This window comes from Scyliorhinus torazame, chromosome 5 (genome assembly GCF_047496885.1).
Source record: "Scyliorhinus torazame isolate Kashiwa2021f chromosome 5, sScyTor2.1, whole genome shotgun sequence".
NCBI lineage: Eukaryota > Metazoa > Chordata > Chondrichthyes > Carcharhiniformes > Scyliorhinidae > Scyliorhinus > Scyliorhinus torazame.
The window spans coordinates 221,163,952-221,183,276 of NC_092711.1; the positions used below are offsets into that span (position 1 = coordinate 221,163,952).

The 19,325-nt window shown below is 45.8% G+C and overlaps 1 protein-coding gene across 3 annotated transcripts in view; it reads right to left on the reverse strand.

Moving 5' to 3' along the window:
- LOC140420956 (probable G-protein coupled receptor 174) overlaps positions 1 to 18,295 on the reverse strand; it is an 83,323-nt gene extending 65,028 nt beyond the window's left edge. For 2 of the 3 annotated variants that reach the window (XM_072505153.1, XM_072505151.1), the window contains exons 1-2: positions 17,820 to 18,295; positions 10,619 to 10,743 (exon numbers count right to left, since the gene is read on the reverse strand). The gene's annotated coding sequence lies outside the window, so the exon portion shown is untranslated. The remainder of the gene's footprint in view (positions 1 to 10,618; positions 10,744 to 17,819) is intronic. The other variant, XM_072505152.1, reaches the window with a different exon arrangement.
- Positions 18,296 to 19,325: the final 1,030 nt, after the last annotated feature.

The window sequence follows — 19,325 nt, forward strand, 5'->3', positions numbered from 1 at the left end:
GGTCTCCTTCTGCACTGTAAATTCTATGAGTCTATGAGTCTGAATTGTGGTGACGTCTCTCTACTTACATTCTAACACTCTGATCCCAATGTAAGATGAGATGTCTGCGACTGCCATTGCATCATTCAAGGTTGCTGACACAGATTCCAATTAGATACCATTTTGGCACCTGATTGCAAATCTTAATTTGAAATCCAAAGAGCAAAGCTTAGCAAAACCTTCCAGCAAGGGTCAGACCTTAATGCTCGTAGATTGCAATCTGGCCTTTCTACATCCACCCCCAACTTGCTAAGATTCTTTCTTATGGAACTACCACACAATTATTTTTATTTATTTATCTGATTATGAAGTGAATCATAATTTCTGCTTGACGAATCCCTACCACAAACTAGTCCAGCGCCTTCATATTAAAATTGAATTCTTGTGAAATTAATATTGCAAAGTTTTGAGGAAAAGGACACCTTTTCACCTTGATTCATACAGGACTAGATGCTTAATCTCCTGTCACTCAGCACTATATATATTAGCCCCTTGTTCAACACTATCATTAAGAATCATAAAATCTCTACAGTGCAGAAGGAGGCTATTCGGCCCATCGAGTCTACACCAACCCTCTGAAAGAGCACCCCACTCCCTGCCCCATTCCCGCAACCTCAGCTAACCTACACATCTTTGTGATCTAAGGGGCAATCCACCTAACCTTTTTTTTAATATAAATTTAGAGTACCCAATTATTTATTTATTTCCAATTCAGGGGCAATTTAGTGTGGCCAATCCAACTAACCTGCACATCTTTGGGTTGTGGGGGTGAAACCCATGTAGACATGAGGAGAATGTGCAAACTCCACACGGACACTGACCCAGGGCCGGGATTCGAATCCGGGTCCCCATCGCCGCAGTCCCAGTGCTATCCACTGCGCCACATGCCGCACTGCAATCCACCTAACCTGTACACCATTGGACTGTGGGAGTAAACCGGAGCACCCGGAGGAAACCCACGCAAACACGGGGAGAAAGTGCAAACTCCACACAGTCACCTGGTGCCAGAATTGAACATGGGTCCCTGGTGCTGTGAGGCAGCAGTGCTGACCACTGTGCCGCTGATATTCCTGGTACGATTCAGATGCTATTTCAGTCATATTTCTGGTGCTATTTATGATGCTATCTCTGATGACACTTTTGATGTCTTTTTTGAGATTGTTCTCCATTTTCCCATCATAAATCTATTTTTTCCCTGATATTTCTAATTCTAACTACTTCTGCATTCTACGCTTCTGGGACTGGTTTAGCACAGGGCTAAAGAGCTGGCTTTTAAAGCAGACCAAGGCAGACCAGCAGCACGGTTCAATTCCCGTACCAGCCTCCCCGAACAGGCGCTGGAATGTGGCGACTCGGGGCTTTTCACAGTAACTTCATTTGAAGCCTACTTGTGACAATAAGCGATTTTCATTTCATTTCATTTTTAATTTAGGGAACTGCACAACCACCTTACAAATAGCATGAGCAATGAGAGAACATAGGAACAGGAGTAGGCCATTCAGCCCCTCCAGCCTGTCCCACCATTTAATGAGATCATGGCTGATCTGTGACCTAACTCCATTTACCTGCCTTAGGCCCATATCCCTTTAATAACTATGCTTGACAAAAACCTATCTATCTCAGATTTAAAATTAACAACTGATCTAGTTTCAACTGCTGCTTGTGGGAGAGAGTTCCAAACCTCTCCCACCCTTTGAGCGAAGAAGTGCTTCCTAACATCTCTCCTGAATGGTCTAGCCCTAATATATAGACTATGTTCCCTAGTTTTAGAATCTCCAACCAGTGGAAATTGTTTATCTTTACCTACCCGTCATTTCCCTGTTAATATTTTGAGTACTTCGATCATATCAATGCTTAACCTTCTAAATTCGAGTAAAAACTGGTCTAATTTGAGTATTCTCTCCTCGTAACTCCACCCATGTTTGTAAACCTATGTAGCACTCCCTCCAAGGCCAAAATATCCTTCCTATGGTGTGGTGCCCAGAACTATTTGCAGTATAACCAGGGTTTTGTATAACTGCAACATAACCGCTGTGTCTTTATATTCTAGATATGAAGGCTAACATTCCATTAGCTTTTTTGATTATTTCCTGCACTTATTCGTGGCATTTTAAGGATTTATTCACCACACCTAACCTCTTTCCATTTGGAAAGTACTCTGCTCCATCCTTTTTTGGTCCAAATTGGATAACCTCACACTTGTTACATTGAATTCCATCTGCCACAATTTGCCCATTCAACCAGTATCACAGATTTCCTACAGTGCAAAAGGAGGCAAATCACCGCACTGAGCCTGCACGACCCTCCAAAAGAGCATCCCACCTAGGCCCACTCCCCCGCCCCATCCCCACAACCCCACCCAACCTTTTGGACACCAAGGGGCAATTTAACATGGCCAATCCACCTAACCTGCTCATCTTTGGCCAGTGGGAGGAAACCAGAGCAAGTGGAGGAAACTCACGCAGGCACGGGGGGAAAGTGCAAACTCCACACAGACAGTCACCTGAGGCCAGAATTGAACCTGGGTCCCTGGCACTGAGTCAGCATGTGCAATGTCACTATCTCCTTACAATTTTATACTAACATCTAGTCTGTCTATAATGCCACCTAACTTTGTATCATCAGCAAATTTGGATATTCGGGGCGGGATTCTCCGACCCCCAGCCAGTTGCCAAATTCTCCAGCGCCGGGGTTTTGGCGGGGGCGGGAATCATGCCACGCCAGTCGGGGGCCGTTGGTAGTGGCTCCCCCAGCGATTCTCCGGCCCGCAAAGGGCCGAGTGGCCGCCCGATTTCGGCGGATCCCGCCGGCATAAATCACAACAGGTCCTTACCGGCGGGACCTGGCTCCACGGGCGGCCTGCAGAGTCCTCAGGGGGAACTGGCCCAGGGGGGTGCCCCCACAGTGGCCTGGCCCGCGATCGGGGCCCACCGATCCACGGGTGCCATGGGGGCACTCTTTCCCTCCACACCGGCCGCTGTCAACCTCGGCCATGGCCGGTGCGGAGAAGAACCCCCCTGCGCATGCGCTGGGATGACGCCTTCGGGGCGGCCCACCCTGCCGGTTCGCAGAGAATCCCACCCATGATTTTCTATGCCTTCATCCAAGTCATTAATGAATAATGTGCATAATTGAGGCCCCATCACAGATCCCTGTGGTACACCACTAGTCACCTCTCGCCAATTAGAGTAATTAACCATTATCCCAACTCTCTGGTGCCTGCCACTCAACCGGTTTCCTAACCATGTCAATAATTTGCCCTCAACTGCATGAGCTTCTGTCTTAGGTACAGTTCCTTACTTGGGACTTTATCAAATGCCTCTTGGAAATCCATATGAATAAAATCCACAGACATTCCCCTGTCCACTACCTTAGTCACCTTTTCTAAAAATTCAATAAGATTAGTCAGGCATAACCTTCCCTTCACGAATCCATGCTGGCCCTCCCTGATCAACCAAATTTTTCAAGGTGTTCAGTTACCCCATCCCTGATATAGACTCCAGCAATTTCCCCACTACAGACGTTAGGCTAACTGGTCTGTAATTCCCTGATTTCCCCCTTTCATCCATCTGAAAAAGTGGAGTGACATGTGCAATTTTCCAATCCAGAGTGATTACTCCTGAATCTAGGGAACTCTGAAAGATCATAGTGCGGGCATCTACTTCCTTTAATACCCTTGCATGGAAGCCATTAGGTCCTAGTGATTTGTCACTCCTTACTTCCACTAATTTCCTAGTTACTGATGCTGTACTTACATTAATTGTATTAAGTCCCTGTACTCTTATCGACTATAAATTTTTTCAAGACTTCAGGCAAGTTATCCTCCTTTTCAACTGTAAACGCTGAGCCAAAGTAAATATTCAACATGTCTGCCATTTCCTCATTATCACTGACAATGGGCGGGATTCTTCCCTACCCGGCGGGGCGGGCCATACCAGCGCCGAGGAGTGGCGTGAACCACTCCGGCGTTGGGCTGCCCGGAAGGTGTGGATCCGCCGCACCTTCAGGGGCTAGGCGGCGCCGGCGGGGTTGGCGCCATGCCAACCGGCGCCGAAGGGCCTCCGCCGGCCGGCGTGAGTTGGCGCATGCGCGGGAGCGCCAGGGTGTGGTGGCGTCATCCCAGCACATGCGGAGGGGGGTTCTTCTCCACGCCGGCCAAGGTGGACTGTCGGACTGTTACACCGGCTGGTGCAGAGGGAAAGAGTGCCCCTATGTCACAGGCCCCCCCGCGGATCAGTGGGCCCCGATTGCGGGCCAGGCCACCATGGGGGCCCCGCCCCGGGGCCAGATCCCCCCGCGCCCCCCCCGAGGACTCCGCAGGCCACCCGCAGAGCCAGGTCCCGCCGGTACAGACCTGGTGTATTTTACGCCGGCAGGACCCGCCGAACACGGACGGCCACTTGGCCCATCGCGGGCCGGAGAATCGCCGGGGGGTCGCTGCCAATGGCCCCCGACCGGCACGGCATGATTCATGCCCCCGCAGACAAACCGGCGCCGGAGAATCGGGCAGCCGGCGTCCCCCGCCCCCCCCCCCCAACCCCGGCAATTCTCCGGCCCGGCGGGGAGTCGGAGAATCCTGCCCAATGTCTGCATTTTCAGCTTTTAGTGGGCCTACGTTGCTCTTCACCACCCACTTTCCCTTTATATAATTATAAAAGTTCTTGTTATTAATTTTGATGTCCCTTGCAAGTATCCTTCCACAATCCCTTTTAGTAGCTCTGAAGAGCTGCTTTGTAACCCTTTGCTGGTCTTTATATCTGTCCCATTCGTCCGGATCTGTGCTATGTTTTGCATTTTTGTCAGCCTTTTTTTAGTTTTTTGCTGTCCCTAATTTCTTTAGTTGTCCATGGGTTTTTTTTTGTGAAATGGAGCCTGTGTTCTTTAACCTTGAAAGGCACTAAGTGAGGTGGAATCTTGTCGAAATGTGTGCAGTGTGAACCAGCACGCTGAAGCACTACTTTAATGTGAACCACAACATCAGAATGAGGCATCATGGTGTGCGAAAGACAGGTTTAGGACACGATGGGCGATAAATGACAACAGCCATTAATCCGACATTGCCCTCACTGAGTTCAGAGTAGAGTTCACAAGTCATTATGTTGTGGAATACAGCCTGAGACAGTGTGGCAAAATCAGATTCAATTGAGGTTTTCAAAAGAGAATTGGAACAAAGCAGGTGAAAGGGGTAAAAGTGCCAGGTTACAAGGGCAGGAGGGTGGCACAAGCTGCATTGTTCTAGTAGAAAGAATGCCTCCTCCTGTGCTGTAACTTAGTTCCTATTCTATCATTCTATTATAATAGTTTTGTTGTTAGATTACATCCTAATAGTATCCAAAAGCGAACCCATGTTCTTCATAAAGGTCTTATAAATCCCAGTGTTGACTGGGGTATCAAGTGAAAGTCTTTGAACTTGAGAGGATCCAGCCAGCCGCTGAAGGCCATGTGCCCTGTCCAGTTGATGCCTCTTCTCCACAAGACGTGTATTAATGGCTGCATTGTCCTTTACAGACAAAGCAGTTATCACTTTCCTGAAGCAAACCCGTGCAGTGACTTGGATGGATCCAACAATGTGGAAGCTAGCATGGGAGGCATCAACTGTTTTTTCATGCAGTGTTCTGCTTGGAACAACAGGGCTAGCTTTTCAATTCCGTTATGCCTCTTTGCAGAACACAGCTCTCATGGCGAAATGCATCGGACGTTGCATTTCTCGTGGGATTAGGGGTGGCTGCAGGAAAATGCCCATGGAAACAATTCGACTGATGCATGCTTGATGCGTCAATGTGTCTTCTATCTTTTTGTGGCTGTTGCACCACGAGATGGCAATCTCCAGGAAGTTTACACAACCAAGATGCAGGAAATTAAGAGGATGTTTGCTTGATAATTGTTGTGATAAAGCTGTACAACATGAGGATGGGCTGGTCAGGAGACCAAAGCCAAACATGTGGCCGTAAGGTGACTGAAAGCGGGATGCCATGAAATGAAATCTTGAGGAAAGTGCCCAGTCAGTGTTGGCAGTCTGAAATCATGGCCGTATATAATGGGAATCCAGAGTCAGGAGGGGGTCAGCTGAGGAGAAAGTTTCAAAGGCAAAGTAAAAAAACTAAATTACTGTTTTAAGGCCATTCCACTCCTACAAGGTTTTCTTTTCTTTTTCTACCAATTACAATTTCAGGAACCTTGTTCAAATTGCTCTGTGACCTCTTTTTCCCAATGGTGGCCCTTCTGCCACCAGCATCTCAGTATTTTGCAGGGAGGAGTCGATGGGCAATAGTCCTGCTTTTGGTGTTGTATGAGAATCAGGCAGGGTCTGGCTGCATCAGAAGCCCCTGTACCCCATGCCATAAGTGCACCAAAGTCCTTGGGCGGAATTCTCCGTCCCGCCATGCCAGATTTCTGGTGAGATGCGCCGCCGGGATTCTCTGTCTCGCCAGCCAGCAAATGGGGTTTCCCAATGTGGGCAGCTCCACGCCGTCGAGAAATTCCCGGGCTGCCGGAGGAACGGAGAATCCCGACAGTGGAGAATCCAGCCCCTTATCTGCAACCAGTGGTGTAATATCGCAAGTCAACAGAGGATTAGCACACACAGAGGTTTCTACTGCCAAAAGAAACTGGGACAGTGAATTCAATAGCGCAACGACAACGCTGATTCGGCCTAAAGAAAAAGATGTCATGCCTGTAGTGGCATTCCATGAAAGAAGACATGGCAGGGCGATCAACAGCCAGCATAGCCCAACCGGCTGCCAAGGTGCCAGCAATCAAATTTCCCAACATTAGCACACTTTCCTTGTAACAACAATTTCTGATTCTCTCACAGAATGGCAATATTGCTGACATGGCCAACATTTGTTGTCCATCACTAACTGTTCTTAAGAAGGTGGTGGTGAACCACATTCTTGAATACAATATAAGCCTGCCAGCTCAGTTCAGAGGTAACTACATTCCTGTGGATTTGGAGTCACATTCAGTCAAGACTGGGTTGGGAAATACTTCCTTCCTTAAAGACATGAGTGAAATATGACCAGACAGTAGTTTCACGGATACCATTCCGGATGCTGGCTATTCATTCAATCTGAATTCTCCCCCCGGCCGAGGTGGAATTTGAGCTCACATCGCAATGCCTCTGGGTTACTAGTCCAGTAACATACCCACTGTTCTACTGACATAACACCCTGGGGTAGTACCCAGTCAATTCCAGCCCCACTTGACCCGGAGTGGCAAAACAGGTGAACTTAGATTTTATTCAAAATACACATCGTTGGTTGAGCCCAATAAACTACACTCACCACATTTGTAAGTTTAACACGAGTAACCTTTTATTATATACAGTATTATAATTAAACACAGAAAAATGTAACTGACTATCTATTGCATCATTCCCAATCCCCCCTTCCTATCTCGCCCCACTCTCTACACATGCACACAACTCAGAGGGGAAAGGGTGGTGGAAAGGGAAAAAAAAATATGAATAAAAACAGACGGATAAGGATCTTTGATGCACTTCACTGGAATGACTTCCAAACAATGTCTATCTGAAGTTCAGGCTTTTGTTTGGTACTCCTTCCTTCTAGCCTTGAGATGGTTTTCTCTGGCAAAGTTTTCTCCATTCTCTGCAGGCTCAGCATCATTTCAGGTTCACAGCAAAGGATGTGCCGGGAACTCACTGCTTTCAGACCAATAGAGCGTTTTTTTCACTTCAGAAAAGAGAGAGAGAGAGAAAGTGTTCCTTTCACTTCCAAGGCCTAAACATTTCTGCCAGGTTCTCTCTGAAAACATCACGCGGAAACCAATCACTGACTGTTGTCAGGCAGAACAGTTTGCCTGGCCAAGCTACTGGTTGCCAGTTAACTAATCGATCTGACTCCCTCCAAACCTGGTTCCCAAGATCCACTCGGCGCTGAGGAGTCTGGCCTCTCCCCTCCCAAAATAAAACCTGGGAACCACAGTGTCCTGACAAGCAGGCTGCTTCAACCCTGAGTCCTCCGCTTAAAGGCACATCCTGATTATGGGTTCAGGGACCAAAATAATAAAATAAAAGAAATGGGAACAAAAATAAACAGAAAGGACTTTTACACTACCATATCAAACTGAGGGGAATTGACTTCACAAGATTCAGGTGAGAGTCGGAGGTTGAAGTAAACTTGTGCCCACAGATGTAAGGACACATTGATTACTAGGCATTTCAGACTGGTACATTGAGTGATTATAATGGTCAGTTCAGACTTGTGGCAAGTGGCACATAATGTCCATGTCACAGAAGTGCCAAGAAATGATCATCACCAACAAGAGAAAATCCCACCTTCCCCTCCTGACATTCAATGGCATTACCATCGCTGAATCTCCCACTATCACCATCCTGAGGGGTATCATTAACCCTGAATCAGAAACTGAACTGGAGCAGACATATAAATACTGTGGCTACAAGAGCAGATCAGAGGCTGGGAATTCTGCTGACAGTAACTCACCCTCTGACTCCCCAAAGTCTCGTCACCATCCACAAGACACAAGTCAAGGGTGTGATGGAATGCCCCCCACTTGCCTGACAGCTGCAACCACACTCAAGAAGCTCAACACCATCCAGGACAAAGCAGCCTGCGTGATTGGCACCAATGCACCACCTTCAACATCCACTCCCTCAACCACCGATGAACAGTGGTAGCAGTGTGCACCATCTTCAAGATGCATTGCACGAACTCACCAAGGTTCCTTAGACAACACCTTCCAAACCTGTGGCTCCTACCATTTACAAGTACAGGACAGTAGGTGCATGGGAACACCGTCAAGTTCTCCTCGAAACCACTCACCATCCTGACTTGGAAATATATCGTCGTTCCTTCACTGCAGCTCGGTAAAACTCCTGGAACTCCCTCCCTAACATCATTGTGGGTGTACCTATACTACAGGGACTGCAGCGATCCAAGAAACGTGCTCACCACCACCTTCTCAAGGGCAATTAGGGATGGGCAATAAATGCTGGCGATGCCTATATCATGTGAAACATTAAAAACAAGGCTATCAGTTCCCTTCCAGATAGGATGGAGTACTGATCTGACGGATCGTACCATGGAGTGTCAAATAGCGCCACTCTCCTTCTAACCGAATCATACAGCATGGTGTCCACTTCAGCAGATGCAAAGTAAAAGGTCAGCAAGTCATCTCACTCATCAGTTGTCAATTCCTTTCACTTTTGTCTGTGACCTCTTAGTTCTTCTGACCTTCAGCCTTAGGAAAGACCACCAGTGAGTTGAAATCTTCAATCTTTTGAAAGCTTGTCAAAATCTGTGTTTCCGTATTCTACAATTTCTCTTCAATTGTCATGAGCCTTTAAATTCCACCACCATGTAAAACTATAGCCCCACCACCACTGTACTACCTGTACCCAAAATAATCTGTCCCCAAACTGACTGATTATTCAAAGAGTCTGAAAGTTGAGAGTTAACGACACCTTACTTTTCTGGTATATTTGTACCAACTTTTAACCATATAGAACTGATTTTACAATAACATATAAATATCAGTCTCAAGTGTTAATTTTCTTTGTTCCTGACATTAGTATTATTTGAGGTGGGATGAGGGGGGGGTGTCACAGCTATACTTCAGACTATTGAAGAATTAGTTGCAAGCGTTGCAACTAATGTGGTGTGTTGCATCCACATGACCATTTATGCCAACTTTTTGTAGAATCAGACAGAAACAGGCTCCAAATACCAGAATTTTATGCTCCGTCACACCCCTCGCAGATTCCCCAGGCTTTCCCTATCCTCCCCACTCTGGAACTCCTAACGCTTACCTGGGCCTCCAGTTCCTGGGACCTCGGGGCTCTGGCAGTTCCATGTAGTGCCTTTTCCAGCCACTGCAGCACTGTTGCTGGAGAGCTGCCGGCCAATTGGACAGCTCGGCAGCTCTCCAAGGTGAGACACCCTCCCAACTGATGGGCGGACATCCCGCCTTATGCCAATCAAAGCTCGTTAAGAGTATAAAATGGCTGCAGGGCTCTGGGAGTCGACGGGGAAATTATCCTACATTCCTTGTGATTTTGGAACAGGAGTGGATCATTTAATCGTTCAAGCTTGTTCTGCAAATCAATTAGATCTGGGATGATCTCGATCTCTATTCCATCCACCTGCATTTGTTCCATATCCTTTAATATGACAAACAAATTGGATCAAGCTCAATTCTGAAATTTTCAATTAAGCTAGCCTCAACAACCTTTTGTAGAAGATACCAGATCTCCACTACCTTTCGTGTGAAGATAGTTTTTTGACATCACCCCGGTTACAGCCCAAATCTAAGTGCACCTTCGGACCTAGATTCTCCCAAAACAAAGTTTGCCTTCATCCATCATAAACGCTTCAATCAGCTCGCTTCTTAACCTTCCATTCTCAAGGGAACACGAGGCAAGTCTGAGCAATGTGTCCTCATAATTCTATCATGCTGCCCTGGTGTCATCCCAGTGAATTTTAACTACACCTCCTTCAGGGTTTAAATTTTAGGTGTGAGGTTAATCCAGCACTTGATACAATCTGAACATTGGTGTGATGAGAAAGAAAAAGAATGGAAAAACTGGGAATTTGTATCTTACCTACAAGGATGGTTAGGCACTTTCCATACACAGGAAGCACTGACTGATGATAAGCAAACCTGCACCTTGGCTTTGGCTGAAGGGACTTTGCAGCAGTAATGTGTGTGATGAGGGCTGGCACGGCGCTGAAAGAGCAAAGAATGCATATGAATAACCAAAAAAAAGTTAACTAACTTACTCATTACCATCACATTCTGGATTTGACCACAAATGTGGAGGATCTATATAATTTACAATGATGACTTTCATTTTCCTGAGTAAGTTGTCACAGCCTCACACACATGTAGTACAGGTCAATACATCAACTTCCAACAAGCCAACATAAGACACCATAATCTTTTTTCATCTTTTTCCCCACTCCATTGCTAACTTATGCCAGAGACTGATTCCAAAGACAGTTGTCCAATATCTCAGGTTAAACATCACCTGACAGCCTTGCCAGTGAATACAAACTTGTTATTCAGCCTCAACGCATGGAGGAGAGTGAATTTATGATATATATCAGGAATGGTTAAATAGCAATCAGGAGATGGGAATCAGGAGTACTGAGGCTATGTACGGAGACACCATATTGAGATAACTCAGTGTGGCCGAACGGCCACCTAAGATGGCATCCTTCAAAGGATGCTGGGAGAATTGGCCAAGTATAAGGTCAAGCAGGCTGCAGTTTAAATAAACATTGATGAGCAAGTTGCAGCCTAGACATCGCAATACACAGGAAAAAGGCCATCTCTAGGCCATCCCAGGAACAAGATAACTATCCAGTCAATCACGCGTGTTTACCAGACACAGCGGCATCTATACTCCTTATTTGGAAAGCCTATATCCCTATTACCTGCAGACATGGCCAGTGAGTGCACACCCCAAAATTGATGTGGCAAACCCTGATTGGGCTTGATAGATCAGGGTGATCGAATCCTGATCAATTGATTGTAATGACCCAGGGACCGCCCAAAAGGGCCTGAAATCCCGGAAGGTTAAACGGTGCCACACCACCTTAGAATCTCTCTCTGCAGCAGCCAGCCACAGCAATGGAACAACGGTGAACTTCACCAGCCACCACAAGGAGGACCATCGCGCCACCAACAGAAGGAAGGCCAGAGCCAGAGCATCAGACCAGACCGAGGATCGAACATCGAGGACTACTGGAGACAGCGCACAGATAAAGGCCAATATCTGTCTGGATGCTTGCTAGTCACTCAAAGTTAAGTTAAGGTCCAGTATGAACTTTTGGTACTCTGAGCATAACTTGGTGTTGATGGAGTGATTGATTAACTGTAACACTGTCTGAGTGTGAATAAACACTATCTGATTTAACAAAGCCGACTCGCAGTCATTTGTCCACCGCATACGGGTTAAAGACACACCGTGGTAGCACCTTCTGCATAAAGCAAGGGTCAAAACGGGAAGTACCAGTTCCAGTGATGCATTGCCTGTCATTCCCCAAGGGAAACAACTTTGGTGTAAATGTGACTGGTAAAACAAGAAGGGCAAACCCACCAGCAGCTACTGACTAACTGAAAGGTTCTCTCATTGTTATCTGTGGAACGGTACTGCTTCAGAACAGCTGCTGCATTTGCTAACATAGCAGTCGCTGCACTCTGAAAATAGCTCGCTGTAACAGCTTTGATGAGGTACAGCATTATAACATATGCTACTGTACATGACAGCTTGGTTTGTCTGTGAGTCAGAAGACTGCTTGTCAGGTCTCACAATCGAGGCTGACGCAGAGCGAAGCGTCAAAGACAGTGTTTAGTTTTTGGAGGTGCCATCTTTCAGTTGAGATATTAAACTAAGGCACGAATGTGAACGATCACATCAAACTATTCAAAGGAGAGCAGGCCAATCCTCCCAGTATTGGCTTGCACTCATCTCTCAAACAACACGATTGGAAATGGATAAACTGGTGGTTCATCTCATTTACAGAAGCAAAGTATGGCAGCTGCTGGAAATTTGAAACAAAATGCTGGAAATACTCAGTAGAGCTGGCAGCATCAGTGGAACATGAAATAGCGTTGATGTTTCACATCTATCACCCTTTGTCAGAAGTAGTGGCCACCTGGAGCACGGGGGCAATGGGGTCTGTCAGCCATGCCTTGGCAGGTCAGTTCACTGAGGGGAAGCAGCGCCTATACCAAGGGGGTAGCTATTGCCAGCAAGGCTCCTCCGTGGGTCAAAAATATCAGCAGAGGAGGGCCTCTAATTGGTGACTTCACTGGCTCAACTAGGCCCCAGGTGGCCAAGCCTCCTGCCATCTTCCCCACCACTGGCAAGATGGTATAGCGGTGGGAAGACGACAGGCATACCACTCAACGACTTCCCATGCTATTTTGTCAGCTTTCCCACCTCCAAGCCTGACCCCAAAGGAGCTGTAAAGGTTCGGCCATTAACTCTTGCTCTCTCCGTAGACGCTGGCCAATCTGCTGACTCCATCCAGGATTTTCTGCTTATCTCATTTATTGGCTGCCGCCCCTCACTATGCAAGTGTCTACAAAACAATGATACTTCAAAAGTATTTAATTAGTTGTAAAGCACTTTGGGACATAATGTGGCTATGAAAGCCGATTACATCAGCAGTCGTTCTTCTCAACATGAAAGACAATCACATCAGCGGTCGTTCTTCTCAACATGAACGACAATCACATCAGCGGTCGTTCTTCTCAACATGAAAGACAATTACATCAGCGGTCGTTCTTCTCAACATGAAAGACAATTACATCAGCGGTCGTTCTTCTCAACATGAAAGACAATTACATCAGTGGTCGTTCTTCTCAACATGAAAGACAATTATATCAGTGGTCGTTCTTCTCAACGTGAAAGACAATTACATCAGTGGTTGTTCTTCCCAACTTGTATATCAGTTAAATGTTGGGACACAAAGTATTCAAATATCAAAGTAATATGTCACATTTCTCACCGTCACATGTTGACCGTTAGCCATTTTGTTAAAGAAAAGCCGAGAATTATATCAAGTCATCAGTCTAAAACTGTGGTTTTCTAATTTTTCTAACTGGTGGTTACAATGCAAACACGAATGCGAATTGCCAGGACTATATCTGAACATGCTCAGGTCCCTCGGCAGAATTTCCAAAAGATTGTGTGAACATATTTCTTATTTCATTTATTAACATATGCAACGACACAAATAATCTGATAGTATGGCAACAAAAATCTGGTATCAGATGGAAGACAGCCTGCTGGCCTTATAGAACTGCTGCAGTTGACAACTAATATGAAACCCATCGGCCTAAAGCAGTTGTGAGAGTTTTATTTCAATCTACGGTTAAGTCCAACATGTGTTTGTTACTCTGTTTCATATCTAAAAATAGCATATATTATTCACTGTTTCAAAGAGCAACACTGGCAGAGTATATAAAGTGTCCTTCGCTTGTTTTATGTCTTGTTTTATCATCTCATGATTATTAACTCTTAGTATTTATTGTTGAAGGCAGTCGGTGGGCTCGTCCAAATGCTGTGCATTAGTTTCTTACTGACGACAAAGGCGGAGCAATATATACAACTCTATTCAAACTCCAACCTATGTTTATTTCTATATACTCTTACTGAATGTGGGTCTCGTTGGCTAGCCCAGCATTTGCCCTTGAGAAGGTGACAATGAGCCACACTCTTGAACCGCTGCAATCCATGTGATGTAGGTACACCCACAGTGCTGTTAGGGAGGGTGTTCCAGGATTTTGACCCAGTGACAGTGAAGATCACTATTGTCTATGGCACTCACTGTAACGTCATTTTGTCTTTGCAATCTCACTTACTCCCTGCAAGTTTTGGAAACATATATAATCATTTATACAAGCTCATGATGGCTGGAGACTCCACACCACCACCACCCCACTCCTGTTGTTGAAACATTAAAGAGAAGAATCCAGGCCCAACGAGGGGAATCAAAAATCTGGAGAATTCCTCTCCAGCTCCCTCACCATTTCCCAGGGCATTCATGGGCCATGCGTTTGGTGTGTGTTAACCCACTGCCTTTCGACTTGATGTGATCTCTGCCCCAGCTACGAGGCTTGTGCTTATCTGAAATCCTTCTCCCCATTCTGAGCAGAGACATAAATCTACTTAAAATAAAATAATTGCTGCCTGTTAAAATAGAAAGGAGAAGAATCCAGACAGACATTAAACCAGGACAGAATTTCAGGGCTATAGCTTGTTCTACCTCCTCATACATCCCAATAAGAGCTGCGGCTAGCGACAAAATAGTGTCCCTCTCAATCCCATACAGAAAATAGACACATGTATCTACACATTGGAAATAAGTAGTGGAATTCAGATTATTCGGACACAATGACGAGAATGCTATGCATGATCAATCCCTTTTACATATCTATTATTTAAGAATTTATTTTCCAGACATTTCTTTTCCACCATAATAACATTTATTAGTGTCACAAGTAGGCTTACATTAACACTCCAATGAAGTTACTGTGAAAATGCCCCAGCCGCCACACTACAATGCCCGTTCGGATACATTGAGGGAGAGTTCAGAATGTCCAATTCACCGAACAGCACCTCAGGACTTACAGGCTTGTGTGCATGTGGAACCATACAGGCATGTGTCAGTCACAAGAAATACTTTAAAAGATTTGGTCTCCAAGCAGTGCATAACTCTTGCACGAAGTACAAGTTAGAGAAAGGGGCTGAATATTTTGATGGGGAATAATCAACTCAAACATAAATCAAAGAGAATAGCTTTCTATTCAAATTATTGGGCAGCACGGTAGCATAGTGGATAGCACAATTGCTTCACAGCTCCAGGGTCCCAGATTCAATTCCCGGCTTGGGTCACTGTCTGTGTGGAGTCTGCACGTTCTCCCCGTGTCTGTGTGGGTTTCCTCCGGGTGCTCCGGTTTCCTCCCACAGTCCAAAGATGTGAAGGTTAGGTGGATTGGCCATGATAAATTGCCCTTATTGTCCAAAATTGCCCTTAGTGTTGAGTGGGGTTCCTGGGTTATGGGGATGGGGTGGAGTTGTGTACTTCGGTAGGGTGCTCTTTCCAAGAGCTGGTGCAGACTCGATGGGCCGAATGGCCTCCTTCTGCACTGTAAATTCTACGATTGATCTGTGATTTCTGAAAATCTATTGGCTGAACTATGGATCTGGGTTGAAAAAGTGAATGATTTATATTTAAATATGATTTGAGGGGAATTTTTTTCTCTCAGAGATCGTGAGTCTCTGGAACTCTCTTCCTCAAAAAGCAGGGGAAGCAGAGTATTTGAATATTTTTAAGGCTGAGCAAGATATGATTCTTGGTCAACAAAGTGGTGAAAAGTTTTTGGGGGTAGGCATGAATGTGGAGTTGAGTTACGATCATATCAGCCATGATCTTATTGCATGGCAGAGCAGATTTGACCGGCCAAGTGGCCTACTCCTGCTCCAGATTCATATTCATATTCTATCTTTTAAACAAGGGCCCATTAGTGAGAAGTCCATTGAAAAACAAATTGATTTTTACATAACAAAGTGGGTGACAGCTCATCTGGCCTGACTCTGCAAATAATAACAATCATCTTTATTATTGTCACAAGTAGGCTTACATTAACACTGCAATAAAGTTACTGTGAAAAATTCCCCAGCCGATACACTCCGGCACCTGTTCAGATACACTGAGAGAATTCAGAATGTCCAATTCACCTAACAAGTGCTTCTTTCGGGACTTGCGTGAGGAAACTGGAGCACCCGGAGGAAACCCACCCAGACACGGGGAGAAAGTGCAGACTCCAAACAGACCCAAGCTGGGAATCGAACCTGGGACCCTGGCGCTGTGCAGCAACAGTGCTAACCACTGGGTTACCATGTCTTCCCTGTATGAGAAATACAGTTAAGATGCTAAATTATATGGTTATGTGTGCTCTGCCTGAAGACAGGTTCTTGGCTAATTGTCTGCTGATGCGTCATCCAGAGTTGCTTTCTTGGCAGTTGTTCTCAGTGGTGGTTTGACACCGCCGTCCACCCTCAGGGGCAGGGCAAGGAGGCAGGTCCCAAGTCTGAGCAGGGATTGAACTCGCTCTATTGGCGTTACTTTGAACCACACAAACACAAGGAGCCTCAGCTAAACGGTCCCTGGTCAATTGTATCGAGAAAGAAAAAACAACCAAACACTGAAGAGCTGAGTCGAAAAGAGAAAATGCTGGACAGGCACCACAGATCAGTCAGCATCTGTGAAGACAGGTCAACATCTGCGTCCAACTTCTCAGCGCTGCTGAAGACTCCCTCAGGAAACGTTAACATGTTTTTGTTTCATTTGTCTTTCGGACTGAACCATGATGTATTCGCAGCATTTTCTACCTCACGTGGGCATTGCCTTCGGCCACCCTCACTTGGCTGGCAATAGGAAACACTGATATTTGGCATGTGAGTGTTTTGGCGATTAAAAGTTACAACATTCACCCTCAAATTAGATCAATCCCTTCTGCAAGCCAATCTGCACGGATCGTATGCGCCTGGTGCCAGCAAATTTGAACGGAATAAATCGCCAACGTACAGAATGTGGGAAATAAATTCATATAGATGTACGGGAAACATACAGAACGTGGAAAATAAATTCTATATAGGAAAAACACAGATGTGAAAAATAAATTCCGTGTGGGAAAAACATAGATGTGTAAAATAAATTCATATAGAATGTAGAAAATAAATTAATGTATGTGGGAAATCAAATTCATACAGAATGTGGAAAATAAATTCAGCTATAGCTGGAAGAAAGGATGAGCCATTATACCAGCTTCTAGTGGAGCTATTCAGCAGGTAACTCAGTTCCTGTTGTTCAATATGTGAATGTTGCGCCCACCTAACTTCAACCCCACGTTAGAAGATATTCATTTTGGAGTGGGGGGTATAACCATGATCACAAATCTACAGACTTCCTTTTTTAAAAGCATAAATATGCATACAACTGCGAAACGCGCCAATTTTCTGCAATGTCAATGTTATTCCCTCTCATGTGTATTCCGTTCCCCTCAATGCACGCTCCACTTGGCAGTCCACTACACACTGACGTTCGGGTATTAAAATCGGACGTGATTCGCGTTCAAAGCTGGACCCAGTTCTGCTTCTTTAAAAACAAATAGACCCGATCCACTTTGCAATTGAATTTTTCACACACACAGACACACAGAGGAAACGTTCATGAAGCGAATATTGACGGTTGAAAGTTCTGCTTTTCTGCAGATTGTTTACTCACTCACAGACGTCCGATGGAGGAGGAGGTTATCCAGGAGGCGGACACAACGAGTCAAATTGGACACTTGCTCTTCTCCTGCGAGGCCACACAAGTGACTAGCGCCACGACTGAACGCCCACCTCAGGGGATGCCACTCCCAATTCAGATGGGGGAAGTTGGCAAACCGAGCCAATCGCAGACAAAATGGGCTCTGTCAGCGCTGAACTCGAAGTGACACCTCTGCAGCATCTTCTCATTCCTCGCTCGCGCGTATCTTGCGCTCTGTTGCTCACGTGTGAGTCGGTGCAAGGCGTCGCCCCCGCCACTCAGAAGAAAAGCGCCTGTGGTAAATCCGTTGATGGGCTTGCACACCCCCTTGTTCTCGGAAAGGAACCCGTTTCTCCTTTTTATCAGATGTTGTACCGGCTTGGAACGATCACTCGGGTTTGTCGATGGAAGCGCCCAGATTATCGTTCAGCAAAATACATTTTTTTAAAAAAAACTTCTGATCAGAAATGAGGAAGTCTAAGGCGTGCCAAAGATGCATTTCCACAAATCAAAAAGAGAGCGAGTTCCTTCCATATTTTGTTTCACCAACGTTTTCAATTGCATCGACAGAATACTTTTGTTGGAATTTTCTTATAAATTAGGTCGAATTATTTTTGAACACAAAAATCGTCACTTTCACTCAGTCCGCAAGCATGGCCTCAACCTTCCTGCCGCTTGCCATTTTAATTCAGCACCTTGCTCTCATGCCCACAGGTTCCAGTCCTCTGCCTGCTGCAATGTTCCAGTGAAGCCCAACACGAGCTGGAGAAACAGAAGCTCGTCTTCCGATTCAGCACTTTACAGCCTTTTAACATTGAATTCAACAAAGTCAGACCATAGGGCGGTACAGTGGTTAGCTTTGCTGCCTCACAGCACCAGGGACCAGGGTTCAATTAGAGCCTTGGTGACTGTGTGGAGTTTGCACGTGCTTCCCGTGTCTGCGTGTGCTCGAGTTTCCTCACACAGTCTAAAGATGTGCATGTTACGTGGATTGGCCATAATAAATTGTCCCTTAGTGTCCAAGGTTAGATGGGGCTATGGGGATAGGGCAGGGGCATGGGCCTAGGTAGAGTACTTTTTCAGAGGGTTGGTACAGACTTGAGGGGCCAGCTGGCCTCTTTCTGCACTGCAGGGATTCTATGTATGAACTCTTTCCTCCATCTTGACCCCCTTTTGTAACCCTTTTTTTCTGCCAACCACCCCCACCCCACCCCCTCCCTCACAGGGCCATCTGTCAATTATTCTTAAGTTTTGCTTTCACAGAGTGCCATTAATACATTCTGCTATCTTACCAGTATAACGCTAACAGCACCTTCTATAGTTTTTAACACTACCATTAACACTTCCTATGTCTTGTGCCCATCTTTGTCAAATCTTTCCTCATCTCTTGCCTGACCTGGCACAGGGCAATGGCACTGGTTGGATTTTTCACCTTAGTTGCATGTCTTCACCCAGATCATGGGTATGGTACATCACGGC